Source organism: Brienomyrus brachyistius, unplaced genomic scaffold, assembly GCF_023856365.1.
Source record: "Brienomyrus brachyistius isolate T26 unplaced genomic scaffold, BBRACH_0.4 scaffold88, whole genome shotgun sequence".
NCBI lineage: Eukaryota > Metazoa > Chordata > Actinopteri > Osteoglossiformes > Mormyridae > Brienomyrus > Brienomyrus brachyistius.
The window spans coordinates 68,115-85,477 of NW_026042363.1; the positions used below are offsets into that span (position 1 = coordinate 68,115).

Here is a 17,363-nt window from a genome sequence, read left to right on the forward strand (position 1 = left end):
CTTTAGAAGCAGAAAGTTCGTTATACTGTGTTCTTAGTAATAAAAGCTTTTGATGGACTCTTGGACAAAAGGTTTGAAAGTATTCTCCCTCAAGCAGCTCAATCTCCGCCTCCAACTTTTTTGTTTTCTTATAAGTTTGGTTTGCTCTATAACTTGTAAAACTAATAATCTGACCTCTTAAGTAGGCCTTAAATGCTTCCCACCTTGTGCAGGGTGACGTTTAATCCGTATTAGTTTCAAAATAAATATTTATTTGCATAGTCTATTTTTGTTTAAATCTCCATCTAGGGGGATCTCTTTTTAGTCTTAAATCTTCATATATTAATGAGTTTGGCGAATGGTCAGATATTAAAATGCTATCGTAGTGACAATCCTTTATTTTGTACCTCATATTGCCAGAAACTAAAAAAAAAAAAAAAAAAAAAGTGTATTTGAGTAGCAGGAGAATTTTAAGACCTTGGGGTTCATATCCCTCCAAATATCCCTCAGATCAAGTTCTTTCATAAAATGTTGAATAGTTTGTCTACTTTTAGGATGCGAGAAATCAATACCTGAGCTCCTATCCAATTCTGGATTCAATGTACAATTAAAATCCCCTCCTATAATAAAGCTACCAGACAGAGATGATGCTGTCAAAAAAAGATTATGAAAAAACTTTGGGTCGTCAATGTTTGGAGCATAGATATTTATCAGGATTATTTTTTCCGTAATAAGTGTGCCCTGTAAAATAATATATCTCCCCGCCTTGTCTTTAATAACCCTTGTCACATGGAATGGTATAGATTTGTGGATCAAAATCATAACACCTCTTGCCTGAGAGGTGAAGGGTGCAGAATATATACTGCCCTGCCACCTCCTCCTAATCTTCGCCTCTTGACTAGACAACAGGTGTGTTTCCTGAAGTAGCATGATATCAGAGTGCATAGATTTCACCCTAGTCATTACTTGTTTTACCTTCTCCAGTTTTTGTAGTCCTCTGCAGTTCCAAGAAGAAATTTTAATTCTTATTCCACCAGACATAACACACAGCACTAAATGAGCTTCCCAACACATTTGAAATATTAAAGGATAGAGAAACAAATAACATCTGAATGTCAAAAACTACACCCACAACAATAAGTATTGAACATACCCCTTTAACTTGAACTTTGGTACCCATTTCCCTCCCCCTATATATACTGGTACTTGTCTAACAGCTAAAGGTTGTTCCACCCAAAAGTGAGGATCAACCGACTATGCCTAAACACCTTTCCCCCCTACCCCACCCCGCTACATAAACAGAAAAACTCGTTATTGGATACATTAAGAAAATTAGGCTACTAATAGTAGCTGTAAGCCTCTGGACCGATAAACAAATATAACAAATTGGCCTTTCTCTTTCACTCTTCTTTTAAAACTTAAAGCTCAGTAATTATTCCTTCATGCCAACACACAGCATGTCAATGATTACATTCTCAACCCAGTCCACTTTCTGACCTCAGAGCCTTCACAAAATTCTCCGCTTCACCTGGCTGGTTAAAGATGCGAGACTTTCCGTTGTATGTCACTATCAGTGGCGCGGGAGGAATCATGCCGTACCGGATCCCCATGGAGCGAAGCTGTTGTCTCACGGCGTTAAACTCTTTCTGTTTTCTGTGTACACCGGTCGCCAGGTCCTCATAAAATCTCACCGGACGGTTCTTGAAAAGAATCTGTCCCTTTGCCCTGGCAGCTCTTATCACGGTCATTTTATCCTTGTAATTTAGGAACTTCATGATCATTGTCCTCGGTGCAGCGGTGTTTGACGTATTCTTCTGGCCGATCCGATGAGCTCTCTCCAGCGTCAGAGCGGTATGTAGCGGTGCCAAGTTCAGAGCCTCCGGCAGCCAGTTTTCCAAGAAGACGCACGCGTCCTCTCCTTCCGCGCCCTCGGGCAGGTTAACAAGTCTCAAGTTAGAACGTCGCGATCTGGCCTCCAGATCCAGCACTTTGTCTTCGAGATCTTTGTTGTTATTTTCAAGAGTCCGTGCCTTTGCTTCCAAGGTGGTGATACTATCTTCTGCTGCAGATATCCGGGCCTCCGCCTCACCGACCCGCTTAGCACACTCATTAACATCCTTCCTCACAGTCTCTATTGCTGACAAAATACCGTCCAGTTTGGAGGAAAAATCCGATTTCAAGTTTGCAATAGCCGCCAGTACTGCGTCTAAGCTTTCGACCGTCTTTCCCCTCTCATTTGGCTTGTCAATTTTCTCCTCCATCACCTGACAGGTGTTGGTATTATTCTCGCTATCTTCACCACTAACATTAGCTTCACAGCTAGCCTCGGAGCTCGACTTAGAAGTGAAGTTAGACAATTTCGACTGAGTCGGTCTACTAATGTTTTTACCAAGTTTCTTTTGCGAGAGAGGCATCACTACTGGTCTTGTTCAACGTCCAATAAACGAGTATTATTCAGGATTTTACAGAAACATAGCGGAGCAGAAGTGGGCACGTCTTCTCAGCAAGCCGCCATTACCGGAAACCCTCATCTAGGCCTTTTACTAGGGATTTAAGGTCCTGGTTTTCCTCTCAGACCCTAGAACACACTGCCAGGCTCAGATTCCCGATCCCACATCCTGCTGAAGCCCTTCCCAAGATCAGACACTAGTTTTGTTTTCCTTGTTCTTATAGTAAAATGATGGTCTTTGACTTTTATACATCATCACTGTTCTGTTAATTACACATGACCTAATCTAAGTATTACACAAACCAAGCATAATTACTTAGAGATGTCATGAGATGGAAAATCCTTATTCAGTTAATTATTTTCCCTACAGGTGCTGACAGTGTGTCTACAGTGAAATGGGCCTGTGTACAGAGAGGATGATCTGTAACAATCCCATGTTCCTATGGTGACAGATATAAAACTCATGTGAAATACTGGTGCAGAGGGTATAATGTGAGGTCATGTACTCCCATAGTACACACTGACTCTCCACTGGAGGGTAAAGTGTGAGTCAGAGATGATCCTGACCAGCGAGTCTTCACTGTGACCATCAACAATCTGACAGCTGTAGGAATTATTAGCTCAGGTATATTTTAATATCTCCACCAAAATGTTTTGAAATTAATTAACTTTTAATTAATTATTATTTGATGCTGATTAGTAACCAATTGTTATGCCGAATGGTCGGCTCCTCCAAACACAAATGCGAATCCCAGTGAGTCTGTTAATGTGAGACTTAAATGGGATTCATTAATAACCTGTATCGCTTAATAACCTGGGTTAGTAGGCTCGTCCAGCGAGCTGGGTCACCAGGTAATGTAAACGATCGGTAGCGAAGCTCCCCTCACGGCCAATGAGAGAGAGTCTCGCGATATTTCAGGCGAGTTTGAGGTTTCAGAGCGTAGTAGCCAGATCGCAGAGGCAGGGACTATTGTGAGCACTCAATGACGGAGGCTGAAGTTGTGTAAAAAGACATACATTTATTCCTACAACTAACATAAGACAGACATTATACCTAACAAACAATAAACATGAAATAACGGAAAAGACACAAACGATGTAATCATGAAAATGCAGTGACCAGATTTAAAATGATTAACCTAAAAAGGGAAAAACTGTTCTGCAAAGCAAGCAGTTTGTAGGAATATAAACCTAAAGGAATATAGCAGGTGAATAGGACAGTTTAGGTTGTTAGAAAGGAAAGGAATTGGTTTACTTGGATGCAGGAAAGAGGGAGGTCTTTGCAGTTGGTTGCAGTGGCTGATGAGCTGATGGGTGATGGCTCTCAGGGAGGCGCGGTGTTTGCAGCGGTTGTTGGAGTGGAGTCCCGTACTGGTGCAGAGGGTATAATGTGAGGTCATGTACTCCCATAGTACACACTGACTCTCCACAGGAGGGTAAAGTGTGAGTCAGAGATGATCCTGACCAGCGAGTCTTCACTGTGACCATCAACAATCTGACAGCTGAGGATTCCGATCGGTACTGGTGTGGTGTGAAGATCAGTGGAGCCTCTCTGATCAGGTTAATCTGTCAGTCACTGATGGTAAGATGTCTGTACTGCAGACTGTAGCCAATGAGATGCACAGTATGTAACATGTCACTGAGTCAAAAAGGAAGGACCTTAACACAAACACTGATGGAAAAATGTTTTAATATTTTAAAAATCTGCATTTTAATTTAATTCAATATGATAAACGAGACTTGGAAGAAGTAACAGTGTCAGTTAAATCGGGCGACTTCATGAGGTTAAATATGATAAGCAATATGTTAAAAAATGTCAGGGGTTGGCCAAACATTTACATACAGTATGTATGTTGTAATGGGCTGATATTCATAAACATTTCATTGCTGTGCAAATCGTTGAGTGTTTTACCTGTGTGTTGAAGTCCTCCAGGGCTGTCAGTGGACAAACAGGAGGTGACGGGTGTGGATGGAGACAGTGTCAGTGTTACTATGGAAACAACAAAAGACAAAGGATGTGGTGTAAGATTGGGGGCTCCTGTGCATCAGAGAGATCAGTGAGTTTGCATGGGAGGCCTGTTCTGATCAGGGATGACACAGAAAATAAAACCTTCATTGTGACAATGAGTGGGCTGGAGAGGAAGGACACTGGCTGGTATTGGTGGCTGGTTGTGGAATCCTGCAGATTCCAGTTCATATTACTGTTAAACATAAGTAATTGATTTAAATCTGCCTGTGAATTATTTATGCTTGAATATAAATAGATACATACTAATCAACCCAGCAGTTTCACTCACGAAGGGGTTTGTGCTTCTTTGTGGGGATAATCCCCTATTTATCAGCTGTTGTGAAACAGAGTTATTTATTGGGATTATTGTTTCAATGATAGTGGCACGGTGGTCCAGTAGGCGGCGCTGTTGCTTCACGCCTCCATGTTTAGGGGTTTGAATCTGGCTTCTGCTCTGTCTGTGTGGAGTCTGCATGTTCTCCACATGCTGTGTGGGTTTCCTCCAACAATCCAAAAACGCACAGTCAGGCTAATTGGTGTCTTTAATATTGAATGTGTGTCTTCTAGTTTATGATCAGTCTGTAATATGACAAAAATCACAGCATTTTCCACAGACATACAGCCAGTCACTTATTTTGTATACAAATCCAGACAAATCCATGTAGCTTGCAACATAATTCAGGCATTTTTTCATCTTTGTGAGGATGAATTGTTACTAATGGTGTGCAGACTGACTAACATGTCTGTAGGTGGTTTTTCATTGCAGCGTAGACCAGTGTTACAGTTGTACTCTGTAATATCTGTTCCAGTGCTGCATCCATCCATTGTCTGAAACTGCTTGTCTAACTCAGGGTCCCTATGGGCGCAAGGCAGGGAACGTCCCATGACAGGGTGCCAACCCATTGCAGAACACGCTCACACTCCATTCCCTCGCACAAGCACACCTACCGGCAATTTGACAACTCCAATTAGCCTCAGCATGTTTTTGGACTGTGGGGGGAAATCAGAGTCCCTGGAGGAAACCCCACAATGACACAGGGGGAGCATGCAAACTCCATACACACGGAATTCCAGCGAAGACTTGAGTACACGTGCCAGAGGAGTGAGGCGACAGTGCAAACCACTGCACCACCATGCCACCCTGATACAATAGATACATTAAAATATGTTAATAAAATCATTTATCTCACCTGTTCACTATCAGTGCCCTGGGATGTGAACACTAATTCATTGTTCTCCATCTAATCATTTTCTCTGTAGAATATCTTTCATAATTTATATTTCAGTTTCAAGAGTGACCTTTTCTTAGTCTTACTTACTTCAGTCAGAATAGATTCACTGTTTTGTTCTTCAGGTTTAAATGTGATATGTGTGACTGACAGACACACTGGTGTATTATATGTCTCACAGGTGGGAGCAGGTTCTGGATGCTGTACTGAAAGCTGGGACTGGTGTGTTTTACCTGATTTGCACCATCATCACCATTCAGCTGCACTGGACCTCCTGTAGAAAGCGGGAACCAATCAGAGAGAAGCAGAGGGTCTCCCTGGATCAGAGGAATCTGGCAGAGGAGATGACCTTCGTGGAGCAGAATGAGTCAGACGAGCTGTAAAATAAACGGTTATGCTAACTGCAGTGAGGCCTCTCTCACTCAGCCCTGCTCAGTCTGTACAGTCATAGCATGAGAGTCAGTTAAACAGAGGGGATGATTATCTGCTGGCAACCTGTACAACCACGTATTGGCCACTTATTCACAAGTGCTTTGCTGCCACCTGCTGGTTAATGTTTAATAATCGTTATCTTGTGAAGGTAAGACTGGTTTTTATTAAATTGTCTCTTGATTCTGAAAAAATATGGTACTATGCAAAAGTCTTGGGCCATCAAAGAAAACGTTTAATGCTATTTAATTGGGTTGTGTATATTTGCTCAGAACAAAAACACAATTATCATAAAAATATATGCAAATTAAAAGTGACACAATAAAAACTAACAAGAATTTCTTCTTTTCTCCATAAAGTTACTGATGCCTTGTTGGATCGCTAGGTGAACCACGCTTTGGATCCTAAACCTCTCCTCAGGGGCACCCCAGCCATTCCATGTATTTGTTAAATTCTGCCACCAGCTCACTTAATTAATTAATTAAATTAAACAAATGTGTCATGCCCGGCTCGTCCGCTCCTCCTGTGTGCCACGCCCCCTGATTACCCACGTGTTTTCTCCCGATTGTACCCAGCTGTATCTAGTTAATTTGCTCAGTCCTGTGTATTTCAGTCCGTGTCTTACCCGAGTCCTTTGTCCGTCATTGATGTCAGTTGATGTTCGTGCCCTCGTCCCTGAGATTAAACCCCTCGTTTGCCCTGATTCTCGGCTGTCTGCCTGCTTCTTACCCGCCTGCCCGCATGATCGCCGCTCTGCCCGCGATCGCTGCCGTCTCCCGTGACAAAATGTTAATGATGCATTGATTAGCCATAGGAGTTGTGTTATAAAAAGATATAGGTCTATTGGATGGTTGGTGCAAATGTTTTACTAACTTTAGAAGAGATTTTGAAATGACTGAGCTGCCACACTTTGACGGACAAAATATTATAATTCTAGACCAAGATGAAGATCATTTGAACATCATTTTCTTCGACAGCCCAAGACTTTTGTACAGTTTTGTATGTGTCTTTTATACTGGTCATAATTTGTTTAAATACATGATTAATAAATTGATACTTTACAAAACATTTCATATTTTTCTGAAATTGGTAATTATTAAAAATGAATTTCACAAACTTAAATGGTTTGGCTGCGATGGGCTGGCCCCCCATCCAGGTTTGTTCCCGTGCCCATTGCTTCCGGGATAGGCTCCGGACCCCCCACGACCCAGTAGGATAAGCGGTTTGGAAAATGGATGGATGGATGGATGGATAAATGGTTTGGAGTTTTTAGGTCACCCCTCCTCGTCAGAGCCCACCAATCAGGGACTCTTTAAAAGAGTGATGTAATCGGGAACGCCCACTTTTCAATCTGCGGTACAAATACACCAGCTTGTCTCTGCTAACAACAGCCTGTGCATATCAGTTAAGGAGGAAACAGTACCACATACATATTGGCCAACATCAAATGAAAATGTAACACACGAAAACAGGACCGCCCACTTATCACTCTGCGTAAAATCACACCAGCTTGTCTCAGCTGACAGCAGCCTCACATATCAGCTAAGGAGGAAGACGGCATATCAAAAGTAAAAAGAAAGACACCATCAAATGAAAATATCCCTGTGTGATCTATTGGTTTCTGCTTTCACTCCCATTAAATGACAGTAAGTCTAGTTGCTGTCCGTGGTGCTGAAAACCTGGATCAGTAAATTCCAAATGAAACTTCTTTACCTGATTTAACTGTAACTCACTTATTTTGTTGGCAATGATGCTTTGTTGAGTCTAGAAAGGCGCAAAGTGGGTTTCAGATAAATTAAATGAAGTAGTTTTGCTTAAAAACCAAAAAGCTTTGAACAATCAGTTCAGCTTTGGACTGTAGTGCTTCACAAAAGTAAAATCCATCCAGTTAAATCTCTTTATCCCCAAGTCAAGAAGATATCAAATGCAGAAGCACATTGTGGGAGATACAAGGTGCAGACACATTAAAAGCACTTTTTTTGTGTGAACATTATAAAACAGATTGATACACATTAAGCAGTTTGTAACTTTACATCCAGACCTACATCAGTCAGAAAAAGCAGGCGATGACCATCCCATCCAGCAGCTTCATCTCTGATTGTACAGAATCCCATGTCAGCGTAACTTCTGAAGTCATGACTAAACTAATTTCCAGCTCTGCCTTCAGTTTCATCTGTTAAATTAAATTAGGAACTAAACTAAACTAGGAGGTAAATATAGTCAAGCTACTTAAGTAGCCGAATTTTGTGTATCCACTAGAGGGCAGCCACACATAGATTCCCTTATGAATGGTTCTGATGCTTCCGGAAAGCACTGCACAGACACCCAGGTATGCCAGTGAGGAACGGATAAAGAGCAGACGGATCCAAATACTAGCTGTAATATATAGTATTTTCAATGAATTTAAACAAATTAATATAACAGTGTCAGAGTGTCAGATCCATGTGACTTTTTATGATTGAAGAACTTTGAAAGCCTGAATATAACTGAGGAGGCCCACGGACCCCATTATGTGTGAAACATCATTGTGGTGCTGAGAGAAACACAGGACTGCTGATAAGACCCAGATGAAGTGAATTACCTGACTTTGCCCCCACCCATCCCCCCCCCCCCCCAGGATACCCCCACCCCTGTCATACAGACACCTTCCTAACGGACCTCATGATTTGTGCTGATCCACACATATGAAAAGGACCTACTGCAGTGACATTTTAAAACTGTATAAAACATAATAAAGACTGAAACAAAGGCCTGAGGTCAGACCCTCTGTATGTAGCACACAGTGTTTCTGCAGAGTCTCACACTCACATCCTGTATGACGACTTTTCTGCTTTTCAGAATAAGTCTGATTTCACTGCTCTTTGCTCATTTGCAATATGAGGAAGTAACAGTTTAGAAAAGAACTAGACTTATTTGATTAATTTGTTTGTAGTTTAAACTCTGTGAGCATGAATGATTCACTGTGAAGACCAGCTATCAATAATTTTGCTATGAAATCATGTTTCTAAAATGATAAGGTTCTAGATGAAATCAAAATATTTATTCCTGGTAAGAGCAGGACAACAGCAGCATCAAACTGTTTTCCTTTTAACAGACAAGAAATAGACAGGAAATGCATCAGTGCACAAACAGTTTATGAAAATCAAAGATAGATGGATGATTTTTAAAACATTTAAAACCCACAAAAAGGGAGGCAGTGAGGTTAAGGAGAGTCAGGAAGTCAGTGTCAGTCTCCACAGATCTGAGGTCAGCGATACACACATAAGGCTCCTCTGATGCTCCTCTTCATCCTCTTCTTCACTGATGGGCCTCCAGGTGAGGATCACTTACTCTGGGACTCCACCATTCAGCGTAGTTAAGATGAAGATACATTTTGCACAATATACTTACTACATCTGTTTGTTTATATTCATATTGTTCCATGAAGTTTGATCACTTCCCGATTATAGTCTGTGGTGGTAGCATGTTGACCGACTGATTTTAGAATTGACTGCAGTCTTCTTTGTGTCCACTATGTGGCAGCAGTATAAAGGAAATATCTTATTCTGTCACAGCTGCTGGTGTGTGTAAAAATTCATACTCTGATAACAAGTAATTCTGCCTCCAACTGTTTGTCAGGGACCTGGGCAGGAATGAATTACATGCCGACTGTACATACAACAGAGATAGGCTCCTGGGAGAACTTTGCCAGAAGTTGAAACACGACTTTAAGAATGACACTGATACAGAGTACTCAGCTGTTTGGTTGAAACTAAATCTTGGTCTGGATTTTTACATTCTGGACCTGAACTACCCACTGCTGCACTGACCCCCACCTTCTTCTTTTTTTTTCCCTTTGTCCTGTCCGGCAGCTTTAGCAGAATCATGGTCTGAATGCACTGCTGTGACAAACATGTTTGCTTTACCATGAGGGGTTCTATAAACTCTGTATAGGCCTCTCATGTTGATCGATTTCATTTTTTAAATTAAAAAAATTTATTTATTTCATTTTTAACCCGTAAAGTATTGCAGTGGGTGAGCTGGCCGAAGAGGATGGACAGATTAGGAGGGAAAAAAAGAAGGAAAATGAAGGAAAAAGAAGAAAGGAGCAAGTGAGATGAAATGAAAGTTTTTAGCGGGTGTCTCTAACTTTGCTCTGCCATTGCATGCACACCACTTCCAGGGCCAGCCTTGCTCTCACGCTGATATACTGTCAGATTATGCACATCTTATATGTTGTTTTAACCCTTAGCGTATTAGTAAAGGCAGTTTTGTACTTACTTGATGTGATGGTCCACTTTACTGTGGCCTTGAGCCACATTAGAAATTTATTTCTGATATATTTAACTTAATCCTCATTTTTCTTTTGCCCATGAGCACGAAACAGCTAAATAATTAGCATGATGCAGAAGTTATTCTCAGACAGGCACTTAATCTAAAAAGCAGAAATGTCATCATACACGATGTGAGGGTGAGACTGCAGACACACTGTGTGCTGCATACAGAGGGTCTGACCTCAGGCCTTTGTGTCAGTTGTTATTATGTTTGATTTGTGATTCTCACCTGGAGGCCCATCAGCGGATGAAGAGGAGCATCAGAGGAGCCTTATGTGTGTCTCACTGACCTCAGATCTGCGCAGACTGGCACTTACTTCCTGATTCTCCATAACTTTGCTGTTTCTCTGTCTTTATCTGTTACTCAGGAGTCCTGAAGTCCAATGAAAAATCCGCTTTCTCCTGTCTATTTGGCTGATACAAGTTCTGCTCACTTCTGCTTGGGTTGCATGGATCACCAGCCACTTGTCACCAACTAACAGACCACAGCCTACCTGACCAATGTCATAACTGGTGCACCTAGGTATAAAATTTAGTCTCACTGTCTCCAAAAAAGGTCACTGTCTGGAACCCCATGGAACCACATTTTTGATTCCTTAGACAAGAGCATCCTGAGCAGCTGCATCACGGTCTGAATTGGGAACTGCCTCGCCTCAGATCATAAGACCAGCGGATAGTGAGGATAGCTGAGAAGATTATTAGAGTCTCTCTCCCCTCCATCATGGACATTCACATCACACGCTCCATCCGCAAAGCCACCAACATTGTGGATGACCGCACCCACCCCTCACATAATCTTTTCACTCTGGCATCTGGAAAAGCATTCAGGCCTCCACAACCAGACTCAGAAACATGGCGCCTGACTACTGAACTCTCAGGGACTGATCTGATACCACACACAACACACACACACATACAGCTGTGTAATCATATCTTCGTGGGGACTCTCCATTCATTTCTATGGGGAAAACTGTAATCCCAACATGACAACTTTAACCCCTACCAACCCCTAACCTTAACCATATGTAACCAAACCAAATACAAGACTTTTGGCATTTTTAGTTTTTTGACTGTATTTACAGATCTTTGTGAGTACCTGAAAATGCCCCCCAAAACATCAAAATAACGGGGTTTTTGTCACATTGTGGGGGACATTTGGTCCCCACAATGTAATATACACCTACTCCACACACACACACACACACACAGATTAGGTATTTGAATCTTTGTGGAGATTCTCCATTCATTTGTATGGGCGTAACCCCAATCCTAACTATGGCAACCTTAAACATTGCAGTAGTTACCAAGCAGTAACAGTAAGCAACCAAACAAAATGCAAGACTTTTTGAATTATTCATTTGACTGCATTCACAGAATTTAATAAAATTCAGTATCTTACTTTCGGGACCGAAAACATGTCCCTACAAAGTCAAAATAACATGTTTTTATAGCACTATGTACATAACCACCCACCCAAACGCGCGCACACACACACACAAACAGGCCTACCTACAGTATACCCTCCATAGATTCCTGAATGAAATATCTGTAAAGCAGTTATTATGGCATGGCGTTTGCTTTGAACATGCAGTTTTTAAGAATATTGCGCTAATTCTAAACGAAAGACTGCACTAATTCTAAAATGGCTATATAAGAACTTTATTTACCATTAAATAAATTATAAATCAAACCAAAATTTAGTCTCTCAAAAAACTTGTATATGACATATCATTGTTCACATTATGAGAAATTAAAAACACCAGGACACAGAATGTGAATAACAAGAACTATAGTGTTCTTTCTCAAAAGCGTACCTACCAACGTGGCTAAAATGCTAATTGCGTTCGTCAGCTATGGAAAAAAAACAGCGGGGCACCCCAAACATCGCGGTATTACGCATTACCGTAATACTGCGTAGCAAAGACATAATGTCATAAAAAAATTACAGTCAGTATTTATAGACAGAACTGCGTGTTTTCCCATTGACAAGTAGATACATGGTTTACGGGCTTGAAGGCGGTTAGATCAACAAATCCAATCACGCTCAGCCAAAACAAGCACGAGCTAAACATACTACTATTGATTGGTTCACCTTCAAATTCGTCCCGCCCTGACAATTAATTCTCGTATTCATTCGTTGAAAATGGCGTCAGTACATATCTTCATCCTTTCGACCAATGAAAAATTTCGCTGGTTTCCATAGAAACAAAATCAGTGCAGTTTGAACATAAACTTTCTGACAGAGCGATGGCGCAGCGGTGAGAAGCATCTCTTCCTATGTTTCTTGCTATTTCTTCAGATTATGTTTTGTTAGCATAGTTAATTATATATTTCATTGTATGTCGTGATATAGTTCATGCAAATATTGCCGCAAAATATAATTGAAATATATTTAAAATTAGTAGCTTAAACTGTAGATGCTGTGGCCATTTTTCGTAATGTGATTGTTTATATTTAAATTGTAAGAGAAAATAATTGTGTTAAACTTAAAAACAACAAGCCTTATGGTTGATATGATTGGTTTTACTCATCCGGTCTGTCGTAATGCGTTTCATCTGAAGATGTTATTCTGAAAAGAGCCCCTATACGTTTACTTTTTAAATGTCCCATGTTGTTGAAGTAAGATTAACCGTTTGCTGGGTTCATTACCATGGCGATGTTATAACGTACCGAAGCAGCGTCCTGATTTCGCCAGCGTTACTGTATAGGTTGTGAAACAGTTTTAGCAATTTGGCCGCTTCTATCGGAGTAGCCTCGATGCCACGAGCAGCTAATGAAGGCTCCATCCCTTTCCATAGGCATTCTTGGTGAATAGCATTTAGCAAATGTCTGGAGTACGTTGAAAATACAGTGTCTAGTTTGGCTTTGAGAGTATCACAGACGGCTAGTTAATTATGTTAACCAGAATGAAAATTCCGAAAGCTGTTTCCTGGACCAACGACCAGCACTGGGGAGCCTGGGACCTGTGGGACGAGGTGATCGACTGGGGAGAGAGGAAAGGTTTGGAGGAGTGCTCACCAGCGACACCCCCCACTGTCCAGGCTGGGGAGGTTATGGGGGGACTGGGAGGTGTGACGGACTGGTGTAAGGGAGGGGAGGGTGTGAGAGTGATAGGCAATGCTGGCATTGTTTCTGAGACTCTTCAGAGAGGAAACTGGCGGTGTAGAGATAGATGTGGGTCTGGTATAGATAGAAGATGTAGAAGTGGTGGAAAATTAATATTAAAGTTGAGCTTGTAGAGCTCTTGACACAGAGAAGAGCCAAAATACAAGGAAGATGAAGCTGTGGTTCTTCTGCTGCTGTTTGGGGAACATTAAATGTTTGAAACAGTATCAAAGATAATGAATTAAGTGTGCTAAATTTTGAGATGTATAGTGGAATGTTTATTAACAATTGTTAATGTGGCGCCCCTGAACCCCCTCGGTTGGCCGCCCCTGCCGGTTGTGTGGGGTCGGGGATGAGGACTAATCGGGGCCAGTCGGGGATCTGGCCCCGGTGCCGGGGGGGCCCACTCCTGCACGCCCTTATTGCTCCCCTGGGCCGGACACCACATTTCATACAACACTAGAGCTTTGAGGGGCAGTGGGGAGGTTTTACTTGCACATTAGACACCACATGACACTAGGGCTGAGGAGGTGGGTATAGGCAGGTGGGGTTCTGCCGTCTGCCAGCGGTGGGGTGCCCGTGCCTCGACTGTTCACCTGCTTTTTGCACTTTAGTTATATACACAGTCCATGCTACATTAGGGCCTTGGGGTGCAGGGAGGGGGATGGGGGACTCTGCCATCTGCCAGTGGTGGGACCCTCATACTCGAACTGCACCCACTAATTTTAATGCATTGTAGACATAAACACACAACTCTCTCACACTTGTACATGCACACTTCACATTAACATGGGACGGGGAATCAGTGGGGGCTGAGGGGTCCCCCCTAACTCTCTGTCTCTGGCCCTGCGCGTGTGGGGTGGCCCGGCAGGTAGAAGACGGCTCTGGCCGGTGTGGGCCGTCTCCTCTTGTGGGCTGCGGGCTGGGTGGTCCTTGGCTCTGCTGCGCCGTGGTGGGGCCCTGGCAGGCGGTCCGGGGTATCTAGGGATGCTCTGAGCCCTTCTAGGCGAATTGTAGGGTTCGGTCTGGGCTGGGCGGGGGGTCTGCCGCTCCCCAGTTGACGCAGGTCCGCTCCTGGGTGGTGGGGGGGGGGGGTGCACTTTGTTTGTATGGGTCTCCCTTAGATCATCCTGCAGTGTCGGGGAGGGGGGGGACGTGCCGGGTCGCTACAGTGGGCGGTGATCCGTCCTGCCGGGGAGCGGGCTGGGGGGACCGTCCGCCAGGGGAGTGTTCCCGGTTGATGGGGCCCTTTGGCCCTGGACCCGCTTCCCTCGGTGGAGGGCTTGCGGGAGGGACTGGGGGGCTCGCTGTCTGTCCCCCCTCTGCGGACCTCCTTTTACAGGGGTTGGGCCCCCCTTAGTCCCTCGTGGGCTCCCTCTCGGGTTGGGCGGGTGGTTGTCTTGTGGACATATGGCCATGGGCCGTGTGTTTCTTATGGTTGTTTGTACTCTGTATTCCCCTACACTTTATTTTCTCCATCCCACCTTTACATCTCCAGCCCGCTGTTCCTGGGAAAAGCCACCTGCCAATCATCCTTGGAGCAGCAGCCATTCTCAGGATCTCCTACATCACAGATCACCTAATAAACACAGGACCTGTCGACGACTGGAGAAAAGGAGAAACGCTGAAGCACACTGGGCATTTTGGAAGCATTTCATCATAATAAATTACCTTTGCCTTTACAGTTTCTGTGTACAGTTTCATTATAGTAAATTGCACTTAGTTGTGATTACTCAGTTACAAAGACAATGGGTCACTCTATAATGGGTGATGGTATGCTTTTAGCTGTGCTTCCACAGGTTGTATCTGCCTTAGTAAATGACTAAATGTCTTTTTCACAAGTGATTTTGATTATGTTTGTAGAATTAAATTAAAGGTAAACCTGTACATTGGTTAAAATAACATCTGACTGCTACAATAATACATCATACAGCGTCTTTTGTACTAATGTGCTACCTTGGGACATTCAGGTTGTATAATGAACAATTTTAATAAGAATTGTGTTAAGTAATTAACTTTCAAAATCTATCAATACCATGCAAAAGTGTAAAGTCAAATTCATGAGATACTTATTACAATAAACGGAAGTAGTCTGTACCCATTTAAAGAGGCTTTACATCGTACAGCTTCTTATACTGGTCTGGTTGGTGGGTATAAAGGATCAATTAGAAATCTTCCTCCTCCAAATGTATCATTTCATGAGTTTTGGTAGAGTGGGGGTAGCAGGATAATAATAGGATTTACTGGTTATTTTTGATACGGTAAAATCGCAAGACTCAGAAAAATAAAAATTTGTGTATGGTCAGAATTATCAGTGGTAGGAGATTTTGTCCCTACTACCATCTGGGAAAAAAACATTCTGGTGCTTATCTGTGAAGAAGCAATTTCAGGAGATATAAATCCTTGCAAAATGTAGTCTCCCACTCTATAAATAGGGTGCAATTTGTTTTTTCACGCAGTGGAAAAGGAAATGTTTTTTTAATGTTGATGACGACTGTAACTGGTCAAAAGGTGGCGCCAAAGATCCCCAGTAATGCATCGCCCATTAATGTACAGATATCCCCCTGCCTCACCATGCATGACTCCTCCAATGGTGCTGCTGTTTAACAGTACATTCATCCTAACCATACAATTTGATATCTGGTATCGTCCTGTCAGTTTTAACCCATTTCTAAGTCCCGTATGGTTTAGGTAGCTTTTTTTCCAAAATGATGACCATGAAATTCAGCACATATAACAAATATTGAACTATAGGCATTAATTGAAATGCTCTCTCTCACAGACACACACATATTAGATGTCTATGTCTTTGAAATTGTTTAATACGAATTAATCTGTTTTATAATGTTCACACAAAAAAAGCTTTTGTGTTCACATTTTACAACCCCAAATCAGAAAAAGTTGGGATGGTATGTAAAATGAAAATCAAACTGAAAACAGCACTTTGTTAAATTATCTTTGACCTGTATTACATTGAAAACAATACAACAGCACTGAATTTCATTGTTCTTTTTCAAACACGTATTCCAATTTTGGTTCTTAGAACACATTTCAAAAAAAGTTGGGACAGTAAAGCATTTAGTACTTTGTAATGTCGCCATTCCTTTTCACAACACTTAAAAGGCATTTAGGGACTGAAGACACCAAGTGATGTAGTGTTTCAGGTGTAATTTTGTCCCATTCTTCCTGCAAACAAGTCTTAAAGCGGACAACAGTACGGGGTCTTCGTTGTCACATATTGCGCTTCAAAATGAACCACACATTCTCTATTGGAGACAGGTCGGGACTGCAGGCAGTCAAGTACCCATACCCTCTTCCTCCACAGCCAGGACTTTGTAATGTGTGCAGAATGTGGTTTCGCATTGTTTGTTGAAAAATGCATGGGCTTCCCTGGAAAAAATGTCTTCTTGAAGGTAACATATTGTGCTCCAAAATCTCTATGTACTTTTCAGCATTAATGGTGCCATCACAGAACTGCAAGTTACCTTTGCCAAGGGCACTGACACAACCCCATACCATGACAGACCCTGGCTTTTGGACTTATTGCTGGTAACAGTCTGGGTGATCCTTTTCTTCTTTGGTCTGGAGCACACGGCATCCATTTCTCACAAAAAATACCTGAAATACTGATTCATCTGACCACAGTACACGTTTTCACTGTGTGATGGTCCAACTCAGATGCGTTCTGAGCCCAGAGAAGCCGACGGCGCTTCTGGACACTGTTAAGATGGGGCTTGCTTTTGGCACAGTACAGTTTTAACTGGCATTTGTGGATGTAACTACGTATTGTGGTACTTGACAAAGGTTTGCCAAAGTAGTCATATGTGGTCATATCGCTTATAGATGAATGA

General features: G+C 42.3%; 1 long non-coding RNA gene across 2 annotated transcripts in view; it reads right to left on the reverse strand.

Annotated features, from left to right (window-relative positions):
• The window catches only part of LOC125727153 (uncharacterized), a 45,010-nt gene extending 38,980 nt beyond the window's left edge, over positions 1 to 6,030 (reverse strand). Inside the window, exons 1-3 of one of the 2 annotated variants that reach the window (XR_007388573.1) lie at positions 5,899 to 6,030; positions 4,341 to 4,418; positions 3,933 to 4,031 (exon numbers count right to left, since the gene is read on the reverse strand). This is a non-coding gene — a long non-coding RNA (uncharacterized LOC125727153). Of the gene's footprint in view, positions 1 to 3,932; positions 4,032 to 4,340; positions 4,419 to 5,898 lie in introns of those variants that run through there. The other variant, XR_007388574.1, reaches the window with a different exon arrangement.
• Positions 6,031 to 17,363: the final 11,333 nt, after the last annotated feature.